The sequence below is a fragment of the Cupressus sempervirens genome, chromosome 11 (genome assembly GCF_028749045.1).
Source record: "Cupressus sempervirens isolate cs-2001-9-10 chromosome 11, ASM2874904v1, whole genome shotgun sequence".
NCBI lineage: Eukaryota > Viridiplantae > Streptophyta > Pinopsida > Cupressales > Cupressaceae > Cupressus > Cupressus sempervirens.
Genome location: NC_143128.1, coordinates 564,290,243 through 564,312,723, shown reverse-complemented (window position 1 = coordinate 564,312,723; position 22,481 = coordinate 564,290,243). Strand labels below are relative to the sequence as shown.

Sequence of the window (22,481 nt, the reverse complement as noted above, 5' to 3'; positions counted from 1 at the left end):
GCCGGTGCCATACTCACGATGCCAAAGTGAACCAGTTTTTCATCAAAATTTTGACCGAAATATTGCATTTTTGTTGAAATCGAGACGAAGACATGTAGAAATTTCGATGAGCTATCCCATTTATTGTAAAAGCTTTGCTCTCATAGGAGCCTTCTAAACTGCACAAAACTTGATTCTAAAGCATAATTGCTCGGTGCATGAGAGTCAGGGTATCATGCACATTTATACCTCCACACTATTGTTTTGTTTGTCACATGATTTATTTCATACAAAATAATGGGAAGGAGGAAGAAATGTGCACGATATCCTGAGTCTCCACCAAGCAATTATGATTTACAACTCAAATTTTGTGCAATTTAAAAGGCTTCTATGAGAACAAAGCCTTTGTAATAATTGGCACAACACCTCTAAATTTTGGTTCCTGCAGGGAAGAATAAAATTAGGAAAGAATTATTTATTAGGAATGAAAGCCAATAATTTCATCTATTTGTCAAAGAGATAAACGTGACAAAAAAAACTTACAGTCCCAATCACATCATCATAAGAGCACATATATAACTATAACTATGTCTAAAACCAACATAATTTACAAATATCCACAATTCAAATATTATCCTTTGATGATTTCTTTAATGCAAAGTTTTAAGTCAACTATGTTATCGCCTTGGATATAATACCAAACTGTCATTAGGCTAAAGACTGCAGCAAGATTTACGATTTACAAATGCAAGGAGAACTACCCAACCAAAGTAGAAAATGACATGAAAAGTTAACAATCTATCAACTAACAATCTAGATGAAATATTTCTAGCAATTGAACTGTACATTATAGAAACAAAAAATTGCCTTAAAATTGACACTTCACCAGTTGTTCATTTGCATCCGTAATGGCTTCACAAAAGTTGAAAGCTTATGATTTGTCAACAACACAAAAGGCACTCGTAGTTCAGCTGCATCAATAAAACTAAAGTAATTCAATTGCAGAGTGAGGGCAAGAGATTGTCAATATCAATTGTGGAGTTGCAGATAGGTAAGCAATAAACATAAAAAGGTAGTACAAGATTTTAATAGCAATTGTGTTTATTTTATTGTTTTACTGGATGAAAAATTTACTGCTAATATGTGTCATTTGTCTTGTTAGGTGTGTTGATATTTGATTTAGTTTAGTTTGGATCACTTTTTAGTTCATTATTCTTGCATATAGTTATTGCATTTTTTTGCAACTAGAAAGAAAGATTTAGTAAACTAACTGAACCTTTCATAAAATGATGAATTACATGGATCCTTTAGAAACTCAATAATTGCAATTAAATAGCTGAAACTTGGACATCATCTATCATTTAGGGATTGCAAATAGATTTAGAAATTATTCTAAAATATTGTGTTTGTAGAAAAACACAAGAAAAGATGTGTAGTCAATAACTTAATAAAACTGATTTAAGTGCAAGTATTATGCAACCATTGAGAAATCCAAGTATGCTTAAGGGTTGAGGGTAGTAGGGAGGAATTATGTACGTAGTTAATAGTAGTGCAACATAGACTGGTTATGAGGGGCACTACGTTATACAAAGTTCTACGTTACGAGCACTTTGTGGAATAAGCAATGACAAAGAATTAGGGCATCATTTGAGTATTCTAGGTGGTACTACAAAATTGCTAAAATTGTTGCCACATGGTCTGGAGAGAGAAAGAAATTCCACATCCTTCAATCTAACCTTAGTTCTCTTTTGAAACTCTGAGTGGATTTGTGTGTTAAATCTTTGCTAGCATTGATTGTAATAGCAAGAATGGATATTCAAAGACTATTGCAATGAAGGAAGTATGCTAGTAGAGATACAAATGGTTTTGGGGAATATCAATGAAGATGGAATAAGGGCCTTACGATCCTCTCAAGGTGATGGGATTGGGCCTTAAACTCATCTTGTACAATGCTTGAGCATATCCCAGTGTAGCTCCAACAGACCAACCAATTGATCCATACTGCATCTGAAACTCATACCTACAAAATCAACATTAGAATGAATCATTCAACATTGACACAAGCCTTAAGAAAAATAATGTCACAAATTACTGATTCTTCAAACTAAACCTAATAAAAAATTCCAAATAGGGGCATAAATAATTGCAATAAATTGTAGGAACTATTTTAGCGCAAATTTGTGACTTACAGGTAACAAGCTAGTCAGTTAGACAAATCATGTATCATAATTTTATGAACTTTGTTGTTCAAAATTTTTTTGTTCAATAGTTTCTTGGTTAGATCAACATTTTAAATCATACACTATGATCCATCATCAAAATAAATGAGTCAGAAATTTAATTATATAAACTTTTGCATTACCTACATTTCTCTAGGAGTTTAAGCTTCTGGAAGTTGAACCAAGAGTCACGAGTTTCTGCAATGATAACTGTCTCATTTGATAGCATGGCCTACAAATAAGAAGTGTTTACTCATTAATATATAGGAACAACAAGAAAACCAAGGATTGAAGTATCGACTAAACCATAAGTCATTTTATGATATGTAGTGATTCTCAATAATTTTAGCTAGATGTGTTTGAATAACAATTTGACTCTAAGAGCCTCGTTTGTAGCACCTTTCAAGGGAGCACCGTGTTCTCAAATATATGCTAATAATTATCGAAGGCCATTGTATTGTGCTTCAACTTCTTTGTGATGGCTTCTAAGAAGTCTTTCATTAATATACACCCAAAAGTAGGTCCATTTGTGATAGTTACCAGATTAGGCTGCACAATTATAGCTTTCTCTTTCTTCAAGAGTAATGAATATCCCATTGAGCTATATTCATTAAAAATGGGCCCTACAAATAAGTAAGCATCTACAGACTCAACTATTTCAGCAAAGAATACAGTATCGACTACACCCCAGTAAGCTCTTATGAAATGTGGAAGAGTCTTTGAAACTTTACCCTTAGTCGATGGCATTACGGCCACAACATAACCTGAAGCATTTTTCAATTCCATAAATGCATCTTTTTCCTTAACAACCCTCATCTTTGGACCCCTAACCAACACTTTCTTAACTGTTGCATTTAGGAACTCTATAGTTGTTTCCACAGCTACTTCCAAACTTCTTGGATTGCTTAGCCTATAGTTCATGCTAGCCAAAAAAACTATTAGAAAAACAAGTTACAAGTGGCTTCAAATGCAATGAGAAATGCAAGAGTTTCATGACATAAAAACCTTGCTTTTAATTTAATTAATGGATTTTGTGACCCACCAAGACCTTTCAAACATTGGAAAACTATAAGAACATGTCATGGTGAAACAAAACAAAAAGCACACTTCTAAATTCATTTTGCAAAGGGTACACACACATTAAGAAGAAATGAAAAGGGAATAAAGTTTACACATCGACCCAATGTCTTGAATGATAATTTAAACCTTACTACTGTCAAACAAAGTATTGGAAATAATGTGTGTGGTGAACCTTCCATGCTAAAAGATATACACTAGATCAACTAAGGAAGAGTTGAATATAGTATAATGAGAAAACTAATCTGACAACATTTAAAATAATATGAATGAAAAAACCCTCAAATGTGTTTCATTGATTCTACACATGAAAATGTTGATCAATCAAACCAAAGTAAACCTATAGACATTAAGATCTTGAAAATACAAAAAAGACAGGAGGCCAAAGACTAAAAAATCTTGATCACCCCTCAAAAGAAAATTTTCATTCGGAAACAAGAGGCCGAGATCCACAACATGAACAACTCACACATTTAATACTTAGACATGTAGGACATTGTACAAGTACAAAAATTAAAACTAATTCCAAACTAATCAAATTTCCATAGTCTATTTGAATATTATGTATAGCTTTTTGATTTTGATTGTGTATGTATTTTGTATTTTTTAATATCAATGGTTTATATCATACTATGATCCATTGTTTGAGCATACAAAATATGTAATATGAGAAAAAACTTGCAATTTGCAACTACAAAAATACATTTTACATATTTTTATGTTCTTACATTCTGATGATGGATCAAAGAATGAGATTCTAAATAATGATGCTAAAAAAAGTAGAATCAAAACAAAAAGTCCATGTAGAAGAAACTAATTTACCTAAAAGGAAGAAAAAATCCCACTTGGGAGTGAGCCATAATGGAATAGGCTCATCACAGAATGTATGGTGTGGAATGTCAGGGAGATTATAGCTAATGCTGATATAAACTAGCTTACTCTCAATAAGCACTACAGAAATGGCATGATCAGTACCTTCACAATTTTTCTCAGTAGTTTTGGGTCATTAAATTGGATAGAAAATTGATAGTAAAATGTGAAAGAGAACACACATAATGTTACATCAAAATAAGTTTTCATCCTACATATGAGTATGCATCAAAACTGAATTTTTACCTCCTCAATCTATCTATATCAATAAAGAAATAAGACATTTTTGTAATACAAAATTCTTGAACCCTATTCGACTGTAATCTTTCAAACCTACAAAATAAAACAAAAGCCATAAGAACTAAAATAAAAGGATTTATTTCTAACAAACAATCACATATGCTTTGTATATACCTTAGGACATGATACAAGCTGTTTCACAAGCAACACTAAACATTCCAATTTTTTTCTCATTCACTAGAGTGATGATAAACTATATGCAAAGTAGAAATAGTGCAGCATAATAGATGATTAGTATCTAGAATTTTTAATACTGAAAATTATAAAGAATGTAATACTCACAAGTGTCACTGCCTAAGAGAATGCAACCCAAGTTTATCATGATCTCTGCAGCATTCATTGCATTGGGAAAATCCTACTTATTTGCAAACACCAGTAACACTGCATCTCATAGTTCATCTTGCAAGAGCAAGAAAATTAAATGATAAAAAATAATTCTACGAATAACATGAAAATAATTGTTAAAAGAATGAGGCCAATTTTACACATAATAACCAAAGTTGCCACCCATAAGAAAGACATGAAATCTTCTTGATCTATTTTCCAATTGTGTTTATACAATCCTAAAAATTCACTTTGATAGTTCTGACTAATTATTTTTGGAAGGATTTTATTTGCTTCATCAAATGAGTGTATATTGTAGTCTTGGATTCTTGTATTTTTCAAGATAGTATCATTACTTGTCTAGTATTGTTCAATCTGAAAGGATGATATTGATATGTTGTTTTTCTATAACAACCAAAACAAGGGGTTGTTAACCTTTACAAAAACAAGGGATGAAAGCATAAACATAGGGCATCAACAACACAACAAAATAAACCTTTTCCTATGCACTTGGACAAAAGTCTAAGAAATGCTATTATTAGGATTACAACAAAGGAAACCCCACTACAACCTGTCAACAAGGCCCAAGAGTGATTATTTAAGAGTCAGCATTATCAGTAGAATTTTGTTCAAGACAGAAGTGGGAGTAGTAACTTCAACAACATAGGCCACAAGGCTAGTGGGTATCGCACTTGAAATACGGTCTAACATCCAAAATTGTGACAAGAATGGAAGCAATAGAAGTCTAGCTCAGACCAACAGCATGAGAAGCATCAATATAATCAAAAAAAGTTTCTTCTTCATTAGAAAACAAGTCCTCAAAGGGAAAATCTAAAACAGAATCAGAAGCTCTAATTGCAAATGGTCATTTTCCACGGCCCTCCATCAAGTGACAACACCTATCCAACACAAAATGGCAATCATTAGGCATGTATCCTATAGAGATGCAATCTCTACAACAAAATGGAAAACCATCATATTCAATGCTTCACCCATGGCCTATCATCAACCATGATTGAAGGGGAGAGATCTCTATTTCAACTAGAATACAAACATAGAATAGCCCAAAATTGTACTAGATCCATCCAATTTTAGGAACTAGCAAAGGGAATTTCCAATGGCCTCGAGCAAAACAACTCACAAAAGTGAAATAAAGATGAGGAAGGAAAACCCAAACATAACTCACATAGGTATAGCTCAATGTCATCAAACATTAGGGACTTCAAAGAATTAGTCACCCAACGGTGTAAATCTTAGAGGCACTAGAGACTCTAAGAATTTATAGACCATACTTCTGCACTAATAAAAGTTCATGTTATCACCACAAAATAGGACAAACTTTACATAAGACTTGATAGCCCAAGCATAGCTCCTTCAACCAAAATTTGACAGACAATTATCTAGAGCATTCAGCGGGTCTAGAACCACCAACAAGAGAAAATATCCTAGCACCTAGAAGCCTAGCTTAGCACTACAAAAGGAGAGTCAAACCCCAACAAAAACCATCCAATGGATCTCTTCTAATGGGGTGTGTTACGAGTATATTAAGTTCCCCTCTTTCTCCAGAGTGGAAAACATCATGAATTTTGAGTTCAAATCTACGTTATGTAATACTGCTATACTCATGTTTAGAGACCCTTACATATATTTAGCAAATTTTATTATATCTACTCTATAATAAATGGCAATGTAATAGAATACTAGCATCAGAGTTCATAACCCACATCAAAAGTGGTTAGTTACACAAGAAGAAGCATCGAACATGGGACATCAGAAACAAATTCAGATTGATTTGTCCTCTATTATCAGAGGATCATAGTAAGGCACAACACAAATTCTCAAATATAAATAATAGTCAACTGTTATTTTACTTAGATCCCTATGAAAATGTAGCACTGAAATACAATATACATTGGAGTTAGGAATTTGGTTGACAACCAAAATCAATTGAATTGAAATAAGAAACTTCACCAAAGAATCAACTAAATATGTAATTTTAAGCATATTTTGCTACTCAAAATGTTACGACTTCTTCTTTCTTGACCTTAAACTCGTGACATTTTCTAGTTTTACAAGGGGAAACACAATCTCTCCAACTGTTAGTTCTAAATGGCTTCCACCTTAGGCACATAGAGTCTTTGAACTAGATAGATAAAATACACAACCATGTTGAAGACCATGGAAATAGAGGATAACATGGAAAATACCAAACAACAAGTTAGATGATGATGAAGACTATAGTGAAGGTAGAATATCCCAAACATCGTCAATTAATACCAAACTACCAAATGGAGTATACAAACTTGAAAAGATAAGACACACCTTACAACTAAATGAAACTCTAGAAGCTACCATCAAATGGCATGACATTGAATCATTACCAATAAATGAATACAACATAGAGAAGCTACTAGATATGGTATTTCTATTCATTTTTCAAACGAAAGAGTGCAATAGGTATGCAACCATGACTAAGGAAAGTGCAATTTCACAGCATTTTCCATGTTGATGTTGAGATACAGAACTGTGCAATCCAATCTCCCAAGGAATAGATAGCACCACGTATCGCCATCTTTGCCAAAACAAGATTTGTCATAAAGTGATGTTAGAATAGTTACTAAAATGGTCATAAATTATGTTGTTATAGTAAAAGAATACTTTAACTTAAGAAAAAAAACTATACAATATTAAAACATGATATTGTGCTTTAAAATCTAAAAAGGTACCTGTAATGAAGAACTTCATTTCGACTTGCTAATTGGTTGTCACTATTAACTATAAGCTTATCTTTAAAGTTTGAGCTTCACTTGGTTTCAAGAATAGTTAAATATTCTCTACTTAACAGGGCCAACCATGTGAAGGTGGAAGCTCATTTGGCCTCTCCCCCCCCCCCCCCACCTAACATCACTCAATTCCCTATTAACATTTAATAACATTCAATTCATCCATTTTTGAAATATAACATTCAATCATTATAATCACATGATAACATTCATTAACACGTAAAATTCATAAACACACAACATTCATGAATAATTCAAAAGTAAGTCATTCATGAATAATTCATTAACAATATTCAAGAGTAAGTCGTTCATGAATAATCATATCTTTTTTGCTTTCTTGCTGTATCTTTTTTTCATAAAATTTCTAAGAGGAATATAAATGTCCTCGTCATCCCCATTAACATTTAATAACATTCAATTCATCCATTTATGAAATATAGCATTCAATCATTATAATCACATGATAACATTCATTAATACATAAAATTCATAAACACACAACATTCGTGAATAATTCATTAACACGCAACATTCAAGAGTAAGTCATTCCTAAATAACTCATTAGCACCCAACATTAATGAATAATATTCATTAACACAATATTCATTAACAATATTCAAGAGTAAGTCATTCATGAATAATCATTTATTTTTTGCTCTCTTGCCATTTCTTTTTTTCATAAAATTTCTAAGAGGAATATCAATGTCCTCGTCATCCCCTCTTGTACTAGTTCTAACACATGTCTCCTCCTCATCCGTTCAGGAACATCATGAGGCCGTTGCACCAAAGGGGGGTCTACTACAATAACAAGTACTCCATGAGTTAAATTCACACCATTTTATATTAGTGAATTATGAGTTTTTATTTAAGTAAAAGAACTATAAGTCAATAAATTAATTTAAAAGAACAAAACATAGATTTTCTTTACCTGAATGTGCGACATGATCTACCTGATGATCAGTCTGAACATCCTCCGACACTCGTTCAGCATGACATGATTCTATATCCTCAACACAAAAAGGGTACACCAAGTTCAATTAAAGATGTTAAATTGTATTAATAATTATATAATTAGTTTTAAATAACAAATGAGCACCTCCATTGATAGTACAATGCACATAAGGGGCTTCATGATGCTGTGTATGATTTGTGTCATGATTAACAGGCTGCATTGCAATGTCATGCACATTATTATCAAATAAATTATTGCTCAAGTATTCAATTTCTGATATATATGTTGGCATATTTACCTATGCACATGATGTCGGAGACTGTTCGGTTGGGGGAATGGAAGTTTTTCATAGGCATTCAGCCACCGCTGCATAGCCTTGCTTGAAGGCAATTTTTTTGTGTTCTTTTGTGGCCTCCAAATTAAAATCAGTGCCCTGCATTTTTTATTCATTAACAAAATTATTTTCATTTTATAAATCATTTTTCTTTGCAATTCATTTATTGCTACTTACAACACGTGCTTTGATTTTCGAATATCCCCCAGAGCCAAGTTTGTGCTTCCCAACCTTTTCCAACCTCACCTTTGTTGCCTTTGATGTGTCCTGCAACCTATGAAAAGTTTGAAATATGTTAGATGATATAGATATAAAGATTAGTACTAAATAGTGGATTATTATATGGTATGAAGGTTTTAGCATAAAGTAGCATGTTCCACCAAAAATATGAAAAAAGGGAAGAAATTATAGCATCATACCTTTAATTGACATGAGTAATCATGCTAAGTATTTATCCATATTCTGACATGCCTCTCCATAAAATTACACATCAATTTCGACAGTCTATATTATCCATTGTCACACAAAGTAAACGATAAGCTAAAAGTTGAAACAGCTAGTAGATTTTATAGATTAAATTTTTATCCCTATGTTCCACACTCAAAGTTTTTTTATCCCCAAGGCTGCAATAGGTATAAACTTGAGGGCGAATGTCAGATTTCAAATTGTTTTATTAGCATTCCTTTTTACCCGTAGCTGAAAAGTAAGTATTTTTTTTTTTCAATTTAAAAGACATCACCTTTGTGCATCAAGTGCTTCTTTAGCCTCCACACTGCATGAAACTGATTTTATAAATGGTGGTTGTAACTAAAACAAAATCCCCACTGATTTGCTAAGATAACTAGCAAGTAACAGGAACTACCTAGCATTGTTCTAGCAGAAGACTTGCGACTTAAGACTTGTCTTAATCTATGTTAATTTTGATTGCTTCTAGTAGTGGAGCACCATTTAGAATGTTTGAGAAGATCAAAAATGTTACATCATAGTTTGGAGGATGTTTCGTATAGTTTGCATCCATAACAAACGATTTAAAAGCTAACACTTGGATAGAAAATTGTTTAGATAAGCTTCAACTATTCTTAAAAGTCACACAGTAAAAGAAGAATTAAGGATAGAAAAAAATAAAAAGTCAACTTTAACACTTTTACTATAGAAATTAAGAAAATTAGTATGTAATCATGTTTAAACCATTTGCTTTAATAATGCCACATAATTTTGATCCTATAAATAAGGTATAAGAGTTTAAGAAACAGTAAATTTCATAGAGTGGAAAGAAATAGTAGAAATTATCAGCATTATTTATAAGAATGAAATTTGGGTTAGAGTTTTCCAAAAAAAAATTTCTAACTTTAAATGCTTGCAAACAAATGCTTTCATGCAAATTAAAATAACATAAATGCTTACACTTGTAGGGGACACGGCCAATAATGGAGAATGCATGCACAACTCCTCCAAATAAGGAAAGCATTATAGAACTTTGACATTAGAAAAATCTTCATCATCAGAACAGGTGATTTTCCTAATCGATTTCACTTTTGCAAAATGTTCTAGAAGTTGAGTGTTAGTTTCCAAATAGAGACATTTAGGTAAACAAAAACTCACCATTATCTTACTAGGCAAACTACAATCAATAATTCTAATGCTTTATAAGAGTGGACAATTCAAATCTAGTGTCATATATATATCATTGACATGTTAGAGGGGTGATACAATCAAAAGATCAAAACTAAGTGCTAATCAGAGCACTATCAATATCTCAAGTCTCAAAATGATACATCAAATATACAATGAATCTCATGATCAATAAAAAGATACAAAAAGGAACAAAAGATAGCATGGACCTAACTACAGCCTTCCCCCTCATCACCAAGAGGAGGAGGAGGAGTAACATTTGCACGTGCAGGAGGCACTACACCATCAAAAGCTCAAGCATAATCAAAGAACCTTGAGACATGTTGAGCTAGAGGTACTGCATTTTCATATACTACATAATAATGAGCAGCCCAAAAGGTATGATGACAAGTCTCATCTCGCTCTAACTACAGGTCTCAGGTATGATTACTATATTATATTACAATTATTATATATCATTATATATTACAATTACTGAATATCATTTATCACCTATACTGCTAACACATACAACTATGGTACATGTAGTTGAGCATTACTATATTTTCAAGACATAATATAGCTATATGTGAAGTTATATATCATTGATAATTCACATCCAGTGTCATATATGGCTCTATGCCTAGCCATGGTCTATAGGTAACATACATAATGTCATCCAAATAAAGTCTCAAATAGTTTGTGTTACCTAGTGTAGGCTGGATCATCTCTCCACAATACTAATAAATATAAATCTAAAACTGTTGTTGTCAGTCCTCAAAGATAGAAACATGATTGTTGTCATTAACTTGTGTTTTTGGCATTGAACATTATGCTTATTACTTTTAGGAGACTAACCATTAGTAAAATTCTTGCAAAGTTTTTCAAAAAAATTGTACTTGTCATTACAATTACTGAATATCATTTATCACCTATACTGCTAACACATACAACTATGGTACATGTAGTTGAGCATTACTATATTTTCAAGACATAATATAGCTATATGTGAAGTTATAAGTGCACTATTTATATCTTATGTAGGATTTATGCCCAGATTGAGATATATACAGTTGTGTCAGCATTGAGATTGAGATTTATAAGCAATTGTGTCAGCATATGAATTACATACCTTTCATCAATAGATAGATTAAATTGAGCTAGTTGAAATTTTTGATACTGAAGTTGAACCCTAAATTTTCTCGTTAATGTACTAGTAGTTAATACTATTGCATACCCTTTTGAATTTTCTGGTGTACTTTCTTTTGGATTTGCTGGTGTACTTTATTTTGGATGTTTCCTTTTCTCCTTTGCATCCAAAATGAACTCATTCCAGTCGCTCACTGAAACAAAGGGAGGACGCTCGTACTTCGAGTTTAGGATGAGGCTCTTTCTATACGTGTCCCTCACAACCTTAAGATGTCTGGAAGCTTTTTGTAACAATTTCTTATGAACAAAAATATTACTACCAAACTTGTGCTCTATATCTTTGATGAGCTCATCTTTAAATTTTTTATCTTGGTAGTTCCACCTTTTAAGAAAAAACACAAAATTGTTAGATATAGCTAGTATAAGAAAAGACCCGAATGAAAGGAAAAATGTTGCACCAATTAATGATATGAAAAAAAATAGTGGGATAAAATTAGTTCAGTTATGATGTTCCACCTTTTACGTATGGTGGGCCCGAATCTTTGCAGCGTGAGGTCATAAAGCCTCGTATAAAATGTATCATTTCCTGCAAAAAATGTCATGGGATAATTAATAGTAAGAACCATTAAAATGAGTTATGTGAAGAATAATTTTTATAGTGAATAACAAATACATAAAATGAGATACATTTCATCTTTTTAGTGATCTATTTTAGGGTTGGAGGATCAACTTGACCAAAATTGACCAAAAAAGAAGTTTGGAAAAAATTTTAAAATGTCTAAAACTAGTCAAACTCTACTAGGGTTCTATTGCTGATGTTCTGAAACTAAAAAATGTATTGTGACTATATTAATCAGTATACCTTGAAAAAAAATATAGTGCATAATACATATAACTTGCTATGACCTTCATTTTTTTTCATTCTTAATTGATGTTGTCATTGATCATACCTAGGATCTTAGGACTTTTCAAAGGCATTGATTCATCATCGTCAATCAACAACGATGTCTACATAGCTCCCGTGCTAGAAATACAGGTAGCTCTAGGAAATGATGGTGAATTATCACCAATACATGCACTATGATCCACATTTGACGAAGCACCAGATGGTGCATCTCCTACCACAAAAAAAACAATACACTATGTCATGCACCCAAGATTAAAGTACATATTATCAACTCATCATTAACACAAAACGAAATATAGAAAAACAAGGATTTACCAGCTAGACGTCCCCTTGTTGCTAACATTGTAGTCAGCAATCTCGTACGGGCGTCCGTCAACCTCTTAGGAGTCTCCTGCACTGGATGACTTGAACAATACATTGTTAGCAAAGACATTTTAAAATAATGAAAGTAAGAGTTAAGAAGTTTTGAATGTTTGAAATAAAAAATTCCTTCTAACTTGTCAACTAAAAGATTATTTTACCAGTGGCAGTTGAAGCTCTGCTACTACCGACCTCACCGCGTTGTCCTTGACCAAGTTGTGGATTAGTTGCCAAAAATTCCTTTATAACAAGAATTTAGTAGTTAAAGTTTCTTACAACTCTTTAAAAAAATTGCATCAATAAAGTCTTTTTGCCAATATTACATATTTTACTTCACAACATAAAAGATTATAAAATACAAATCTTTATTAAACTTTTCTTATAACTAAATATTCATTGGAGCTTACTTCATAACGACGAGCTTGCGCTCTCAAATCTGATAGCCTCTTCATCATCTCCTCGGATTCCATATTTGCCTCATCCAAAATTTTCATTGCTTCTATATTAATTTTTTAAAATTTTTTCTTCAGCATTTTTATGAAATCGGGAGTTTTAGCAATATCCTCATCAGAAGGCATAGCTAGTGGCTTGGCACTTACTGATACTGCTTTACCCTTATCCTGAACATCAAATTGTGAGAGAAATATCAATAAAACTATCATAAAAACTAAAAAATCATAAATAAAATAACATAATAATATAACATTTTTCAACTATCTAATTTGTACAATTTCAAAAAGGTTTACCCTCGCTGAAGAAGGGGTGGGAGTAGCATCCTGGTGACCTCTATCATCTGTCAGATCCATATCGTCCTATCACAAAGATTAAACATAAAAAATTCAGCTAACTAAAAGCAATAGATAGCAAAAAAACACTTATTAACAAAATGGTAAATAGTACTTACACCGTAAATAAAATAACATAATAATATAACATTTTTCAACTATCTAATTTGTACAATTTCAAAAAGGTTTACCCTCACTGAAGAAAGGGTGGGAGTAGCATCCTGGTGACCTCTATCATCTGTCGGATCCATATCGTCGTGTCACAAAGATTAAACATAAAAAATTCAGCTAACTGAAAGCAATACACAGCAAAAAAAAACTTATTAACAAAATGGTAAAGAGTACTTACAGCCCTCATGATAGTAACTTTGTTTGTATCCATGCGATTTAAATGGTAATCGATTAGCAATTCTTCCCCTGCACTTATTGATTTTATTGCACAATCAAAAACTTCATTCCCCTCACGCACCTCAAATATGCAATTGGGTTGCTTACTAGTTCAAGAAGGTCACGTACTATTTATAAAACTTGCAATATTACCTATTGCTTTTGGTCTTCCATCAATGTACATAGCAAATCTTTTACTTTGATCATTTTTTTTTCTATTGTATATAATTAGCTGATACCCCATACCTACACATACTTTTTTTATATCGAACAATCTGCATCCAATCATTGTAATTGTAACATGGACTGACATACTTGAACAATTTGACAACTTTGTTGTAACCTACCTTTATCCCATCCATGGAAAATAGGCCCAAACCATGTAATGAGGATGGAGCAATGTGATATATCCTCTCATTATCACAAAAATCTGTGTTAATTGGAGGTAGCTCATTGGGTACCCATTCTTTCTCAATGTGTGAGTACTGAAAGGGCACCTTAATGTCACCTTTGGTCTCATCATCATAAGAACATGACCCCCCATTAGCAAGGAAAAATTGCATGCGTTTATCAATTTTTTTTCTATTCTTTTGACCTCTAGTTGATCTCCCTATTTTAGCCGTACTACATGTAGAGCTTTCATCTACCAGTTCCTCATTTCCCTCATTTGATGTAGATAGATCCGACAAGTACCTATTTGGTGGGTCCTGCAATCCATCAAATGGAAAGTGAAAGTGAGAAATATAAAATGTAGTGAGTTGAAAGTGATTATACAATTATATTTCTATACGGACGTTCTTTGTCTATATATACATTATCATGATTATATAATATGTCTATTTATAACATACGTGCTCAATGATAAACAAGAAGAATATAAGAAAATTATGTCTATTTATTGACTTATACCTGCTGATCCATGTCACCGTGCACAATCAATGCCAAACGGGTCAAATTTCCTATAGTCAATTGACTGTTTGCAAAAAGGGTAACAATCAGACACAATATAAACATTGGTAATTATAAATAACATATGTTGTAATCATTAGAAATGAACACAATAAATATGTAATCAAATTTCTTGAATATGTTAATCATTTACTTTAAGTTAGCTAAAAATTACATGATACACGTTTGCTACAAATAACTTAGAAGACAACATGAACAATAGGCAACATCGCAAACATGAACAAATTTCCCTTATATATGGAATGCAAGATCATCAACAGAAGGGGTGATGATGTACTTGTAGTCAATTGACTATTTGCAAAAAGGGTCATAATCAGACACAACATAAACATTGGTAACTATAAATAACATATGTTGTAATCATTAAAAATGAACACAATAAATATGTAATCAAATTTCCTGCATATGTTAATCATTTATCTTAAGTTAGCTAAAAATTACATGATACGTGTATGCTACAAATAACTTAGAAGACAACATGAACAATATGCAACATCGTAAACATGAATAAATTTGCCTTAATATATCGAATGCAAGATCATCAATAGAAGGGGTGACGATGTTTGTAGTCATTGATTATCTTCTTCTTCATCATCATCATCGCCATCATCACCATCATCATCGCCATCATCATCGCCATCATCGCCATCATCATCACCATCATCATCACCATCATCATCATCATCATCATCATCATCATCATCATCATCATCATCATCACCATAACCATCATCGTCATCACCATCATCTTGATCTTCATCATCTTCTTCTTCATCATCTTCAATATCTTCTTCTTCCATAACATTATACTTTATCGGCCTTCCTCTTGGATCATGTCTAACAAAAAATGACCAACCCTATTTATTTGGAACCTCTGAGTAAAACACTTTCTCACATTGGCTTGGAAGAACATAGGGCTCATCTCCAACTGGCTCAAACGACCTTGTATTGATCATTGTAAATCCATTATCATGTTGAATAACTATTCTATCTGGATCATTTGTATTTAGTCGTAACCTATACCATTTGAAGATGAATAGAACTACTTTGAAGGTGTTAAATTCACACTCAATTATATCATCCAAGATGCCATAGTATTGATTTTGAGATTGTTGAGGATGTATGTCATTTCTAGATGATATATTGGTGACCTTGAAAACTGCAGTTATCCTAGAATCACAAGTTTTCTTTGTGTCATCCAACCTTTTTATGCAGAATTTGTGGCCATGATAGTACATAGCTTTGTGGTGGTTGACCTACAATTTTTGAAGTGTGTGTAAATTATTTGCATCATGAGTTGATACGAAACATATGTCAAGTTATGATCATTAATAAATTTCTACGTACCTCTCCACCTCTTAAACCCTTTACTAGATCAACTACCATCGGCATAACATTGGAATCTCCATTATGATGAGCTTCTATAACCAATGAAGAAACACCTTCCCATGTTAATGAGAAACCATTTTTTTGACATCGTTCAATCCATTCCATCATCCAATCAAGATTTTTCGCAATATACAAATGTATTGCATCCCACTCTCAACCACCTATTTCAAAAAAATACACCAATTAAAAATAACTTATATTGAAGATTTATATGAATTAATTAACTACAATAACATCTTAGATTTACCTCTCACTTTCCTTGATCTACCTTTTCCCATCAAGTACTCCCCTTTGAATTTGTTAATTGAGTTGGGATCCCAAATATGATCTACATGGATGTTTGCTACAAACTTAGGAAGATATTCAGTAATGTACACCATGGTCTAGTATACCATATATCCCTCCACCATACAACCCTCAATATGTGCTCTTTGTCAAACCAAGCCTTTCAAAAATTTCAAGTGCCTCTCAACCATTCACATTGACCTGGTTGGTACAGGTCCACACAATTCAATCTCCTCAACTTGATGTATGAGGTAGTGTTCTTATGCATTGAAAAATCTTGGAGGTAGACACTTTTGCATTTCACACATCAAAAGAGGAATTTTTCTCTTCCAATATTTTATACCTTCTTTATTGATTTCTTTAGATGACAACCACCTCATGTATTTTCCAAGATCATATATAACCTGTTTGACATTGTTGGCAAAGTGGTGTGGGAGAGATAGAGGTAGAATGTACTGCAATATTTGTAAAATGATCTTGTCAATATTTTATAAAAGAATGCAATTGAAACTACATGCAGTATATAAATATATAGTGAATACAAAATAACATGAATTACCTTAATAAATGTATGCCAATCGTGTGTTTTCAACCTTGGCCCAAATTCACTTTTATTTGATATGGCATTGTTTATGTTCGCAGCAAATCCTGTGGGAAATCATTTTTTTTTTATGACTTCTTTTATAGCATTGCTCTGCTACTCTAACAATAACCAACTAAGGGCACTTGTATCAATCCGGTCTCCATTTTTATTTGGTCGAATACCATTTTTCATTGCATGGTTGGATTCTTCAATGTCACTACAAGTTTTGACAATTTGATCTTTGTCACGCCTTCCATCCAAGATTTTTCATAATGTCTCTGCTACATTCTTTCCAATATGCATAGGATCAAACAAATGCACAATTGGGAGTTTCTCGTAGTACAAAAACCTAGTAAATTGCGTAGGATAAATTTTTAGTCCTTTTGGAAGTTGGACATTGATGTCTTGATGACATTCACAACCATCAATCACATCATCAGTAAACGAAAAACAATATCAAAATATAAATTTGAAACGAAAAGCATCAAATGGAATGACATTACCTCGATGATTTATTTTATTGTATGCCAACTTCCATAGGGGAGGTGTCATTCTCTGTGGCTTTGATGTAGTCTCTTCTAGACCATTGAAAAGATGTTTCTTGGTAATTCGGTACTTATGATTTCTGTGCAGAAAGTGTCTATTCTCATCAAACACCTGCTTTCATAAACTTTTTGAATGATGAGATTTTGTCTTTGGACCACAAATTGGACATGGAAATTTACCCTTTTTCTGAAGACCTACAAGATTGTGTATAATTGGATTAAATGTGTTAACTTTGACATACCACAAAAATGTGTTAGCCCAGGGGCATCATGTATTGTCCATACAAGCATTGCATGAAATTGAAATTGTCTTTGTACTATTGGTCTAAAAATGTCATACATAGTAACCCCATTCCATAACACCGCCAACTCATCGATAAGGGGTTCAATATATACATTGATATCTTTGACTTGGTACTTACCTAGTTGAATGAGCAAAAACATTACATAATTAATTTGACCATTTCATGGATTAGTAATAATAAATTAATTTAGATGACCACTAAATCAAAAAATACCTGGAACAATCAGTGTCAACATTATGTGCTCTCTCTTTATGGACAACCAAGGAGGTATGTTGTTGTTGATAACAAAAATAGGCCACACTGAGTAAGTAGATCTCATCTCTCCATAAGGATTGACACCATCTGCTGCCAATGAAAGCTTGAGATTACGAGGTTCTTCTTTAAAGTGTAGCCATTTTTCCTCTATTTCCTTAAATGTTGAACCATTTGTAGGCATCCACATAATGTCATCTTGACTTCTATTGCGTGCATGGTAATCCATAAATTATGCCAAGCTATTGCACTTGAATAATCGTTGCAGACATGGAATAATGGGAATATGTCGAAGAACCTTGCGAGGCACCTTTTTTGTTAATCGATCTAATTGATATCTACTGATATGACAAGTAGGGCATTGTGTTGCAAATTCATGTTGTTTATGATATATAATATGATCATTCGAACATGCATCTATTGTTTGATACTCCATTCCAATATCTTTCATGATGGTAGATAATTCTTGGTACGAGCGAGGTAGAATGTTTGATGGTGGTAACAAACACTCACCTATCAACCTACGACCAAAAATATAATTTCTTAATTTAAAGAATATTAATTGCTACATGAACCTAATGTTAATTATAAGGGAACTATGAGTAAAATAATGAAAGAAGATGGCATACCTTAACATACGTGTCATTGCTACATTGGATAAACCATTCATAACCTTCAAGTTCACCAATAGCAATACAGCAGTAAGAAGAGTTGTTTTGGAGCCTTCATATAGGGACTGGTGTGCCTTCTCATGTAAAGGTACATCAAACTCTGCATCATCATTACCATCATCATCATCATCATTATCATCTTGATCATTGTGATCTTCATTATCCTGATCTTCTTCCATGGTATCATTACCTTCTACTTCAATATTCACACCTCCATGTTCCCTCGTTTGGAAATCCACATTCTCTGAATTGTCATGGTCCATAACATGAAACTCAAGGATGTTGACCTATATGAAAATGATGACCTTATATTAACCATGACCATGATGTCATCATCAAATCATGTCTTATGTAATTTATAAACTATTAAAATACATACCAATGGGTGATACTCGTTTCCCCCTTCAATGTGACCATGTTGCCTACAATGTTGCTTAGCTGTTGTGATTAGATATCTTTGAGTCTTTAAGCCCTTACACATTTTGCAAGGACAATAACATTTTCCATCACCTTTTCTTTTTAAGTTAGACCACATTCTAGCAATTGTCTCCCTATTTTTTTGTGCGTTGATATCATCAGACATGGTCTTTCTTGAATGGAATGACTCGTTGGTGGAAGAAGGATGATTTGTTTGCAACCTGCAGATGGAGTAGTAAGAGGAAGACACATATAAAAAGGAGTTAGGTCTCTAAACCAAGTAGGAGTTAGGACATGCTGGAGTGAGGTCAGCCCAAGATATTTTGGAATATTGAAGAACCTAGTAAAGGGTATTTGGAAAGGTGAAAATAAACAAGTATTTTTACAGCTACAAAGGAGGAATCGAGAGCATTATAAATAATGAAGAAGAAACTTAAATTCGTACAACTTCACCTCTATTTACAATTTTACCTTTCTGCAAGTGAAATATGACAATATACAAAATTTTCAATCACATTTTCACTTTAAAAAGAACACCAAATATACCTTTTCTGCAATATCTTCTTCAAATTCTTCGCTATCAGATTCTTCAGAACTGCAAGCTCCTGTGCAGAAAAAAGATGAGATGTACTAAGTAATTTTTGATGGGCAATATTTAAACAAATCAACTATCAAAAAAATAATTTATGAAATTTAGTTGCTTTATTATGTACTAAAGACTTGGTAAGATGTTCCCAAGTCTATCTATAGAATGCCTATCTACATGGTTGTTTGCAAATAGTCTAGTATGGTGCCACTTTTGAACAACAAAAAATGTCACTGGGGCTAGTAATTTGGCTCAAGAGATGCACAAGCCTATTGACACCAAAGAACTTTTAGTTCATCATATAGCATTTAGCTATCTTCTTTAACAAAATCCAAAGAGAATACAAACAAACTAATGAGTCGTGTCTATCTCAATTGAATAGCAAGTACTATAGTGAGTATTAGGAAACTGACCTTGCGAATAGCATCCAGTTCATAAAGTATTAGGAAAGTGACCTTGATAATTAGTTTAACATAGATTAGTGAACAGAAAATTCATAGTAAAAATCTGATTTTTTTCCACACTTGTTCAAACCATATAATGAAACGACAAAAAATGAATTGTATACAAAGACCATATTGTAGGCTATCCAAGTTGAAAGTGAATAGATAACCTTTATGGAGTGTTGTACCAAGTGTAGCAAGTATGTGAGAGCTTGAAGATGGGGTTAAATGAAATTGGGAGATCTTAAGAGTTCTCTCTCAAATTTTGAAAAGGTTCTGGAGGTTCACCTTGAGAACTGTGAGAGCTTGAAAGCTATAGGCCATATATATGCTCAATAAAGGTAGCGAGAGAAGGCTTTGGAAATTCTAAGAAAGGCAACTCACATAGATCCATGTGATGCTCATTCCTTTATTAATATGGGTGAGTTATTGATATCATCAGACCCCAGTACAACCTTAGATTCTCTTAACATAGCAAAGTCTCTTCTGTAGAAGAGCAGAGAAGATGCACCCATTGAATTGTTAAACAACATTGGGGTTCTTCATTTTGAGTGTGATGAACTAGAGTTGGCTAAGAAAACTTTCATGGAGGCATTAGGAAATGGCGTTTGGGTGAAATTCATCAATAAAAGCCCCAGTATCAATTCTAAAATTTTTCCTGTGTGTTTAAAGGATATGGAATTCTTCCATTGACTAGAAGAAGAAGGTGTTTCACTTGAGTTGCCATGGGATAAAGTGAAAACACTATTTAAATTGAGTTGCTTTTTAAATACTATTTAAATATAATTTAAAATATGAATTTATCCATGAGAAATTCAATGAATAGGTGCTCCTGCATCATAGACATAGATGTTGATGCAAGGTATGATGTTACTGACTTCCCTCTTAGTGCCCTAGTCCACCAACTCATACATGAAACAATGGGACAAAAAAGAAAAAATGTTGGATTTAAAAGCTTTTTCGATTAGTTATTAGCAGTATGAATGAGGTCTGCATGTCAGATTTGAATGAAGCCCTAAGATTCATTCAAAGCCCCCACACCAATATTGGCATGGAGGCTTCAAGTGAAGCCCCTTGGGACCTTCATTCAAAGATTTGGCTTCATTTGAAGCCCCTAAAATTTAGCTTCCCCACTTTCCATCTGATTTCTTCATTATGGAAAGTGGGAACCATTATTGTGGCCCTACCCAGGAATAAAATTTTATCACCTAATTTTCCTTTTGTTGACTTCATGATCTTTCTATGAAGCAAATAAAATAATAACTAACATTTTCTATGTTTCAAACGTCTATGTTGACTAAAAAACATCTGCTGAAATAACTTTATTTGACAAATTCCATTAAAAAATTATAACCTTTTTCAACCTAGACTTATATTAGACATTTTATAAGTTACACTAGATTAACATGTTTAAAAGTAACTACACATATCTAAATGTGTGCACTACATAAGTGTGCAATAAAAATATATATGTATATTTCAATCTATCTTGACATATGTTCATAATCACTCATATGAAAAGGAATGTATTCAAATATTTCAATCTCATATTTGTCATTTGGCTCCCCAAAAATGTGCATACAAGTAACAAAATATTATAGAAAGTCAAGTATTCAAACTATTTGCTAAATGTTACAAGAGAACGATAGATCGTTCATTGTTGAATATATAAAATATTTCATATACCACAGAATAACTATTTTATAAATGAAAACTTTCATACATGGGATGAAGCATTCTGGTTGTTTGAAAGTCTATTGGACATTGTGAGCTTGCATAAAAAAATATCACAATAGTCCTTGAATGCTTGAATGTTCTTTTTTCAGCTATAAGTAGTCGTGAATATAGAAATAATGAGACATTTTATTTAATCTACTATATGGATTTGAAGCAAACAAAATTATTATAGCAACTCAATGCAAAGGAAAATCAATATATTTAATTTAAAATAGTCTAAATGTGTTCACACAAAAACTATAAATGATTATCCCTATTTAAT

The 22,481-nt window shown here is 32.7% G+C and overlaps 1 pseudogene; it reads right to left on the bottom strand.

Annotated features, from left to right (window-relative positions):
- Positions 1–1,878: 1,878 nt before the first annotated feature.
- LOC149530884 (pyruvate decarboxylase 1-like) lies at positions 1,879–20,997 on the bottom strand (annotated as a pseudogene).
- Positions 20,998–22,481: the final 1,484 nt, after the last annotated feature.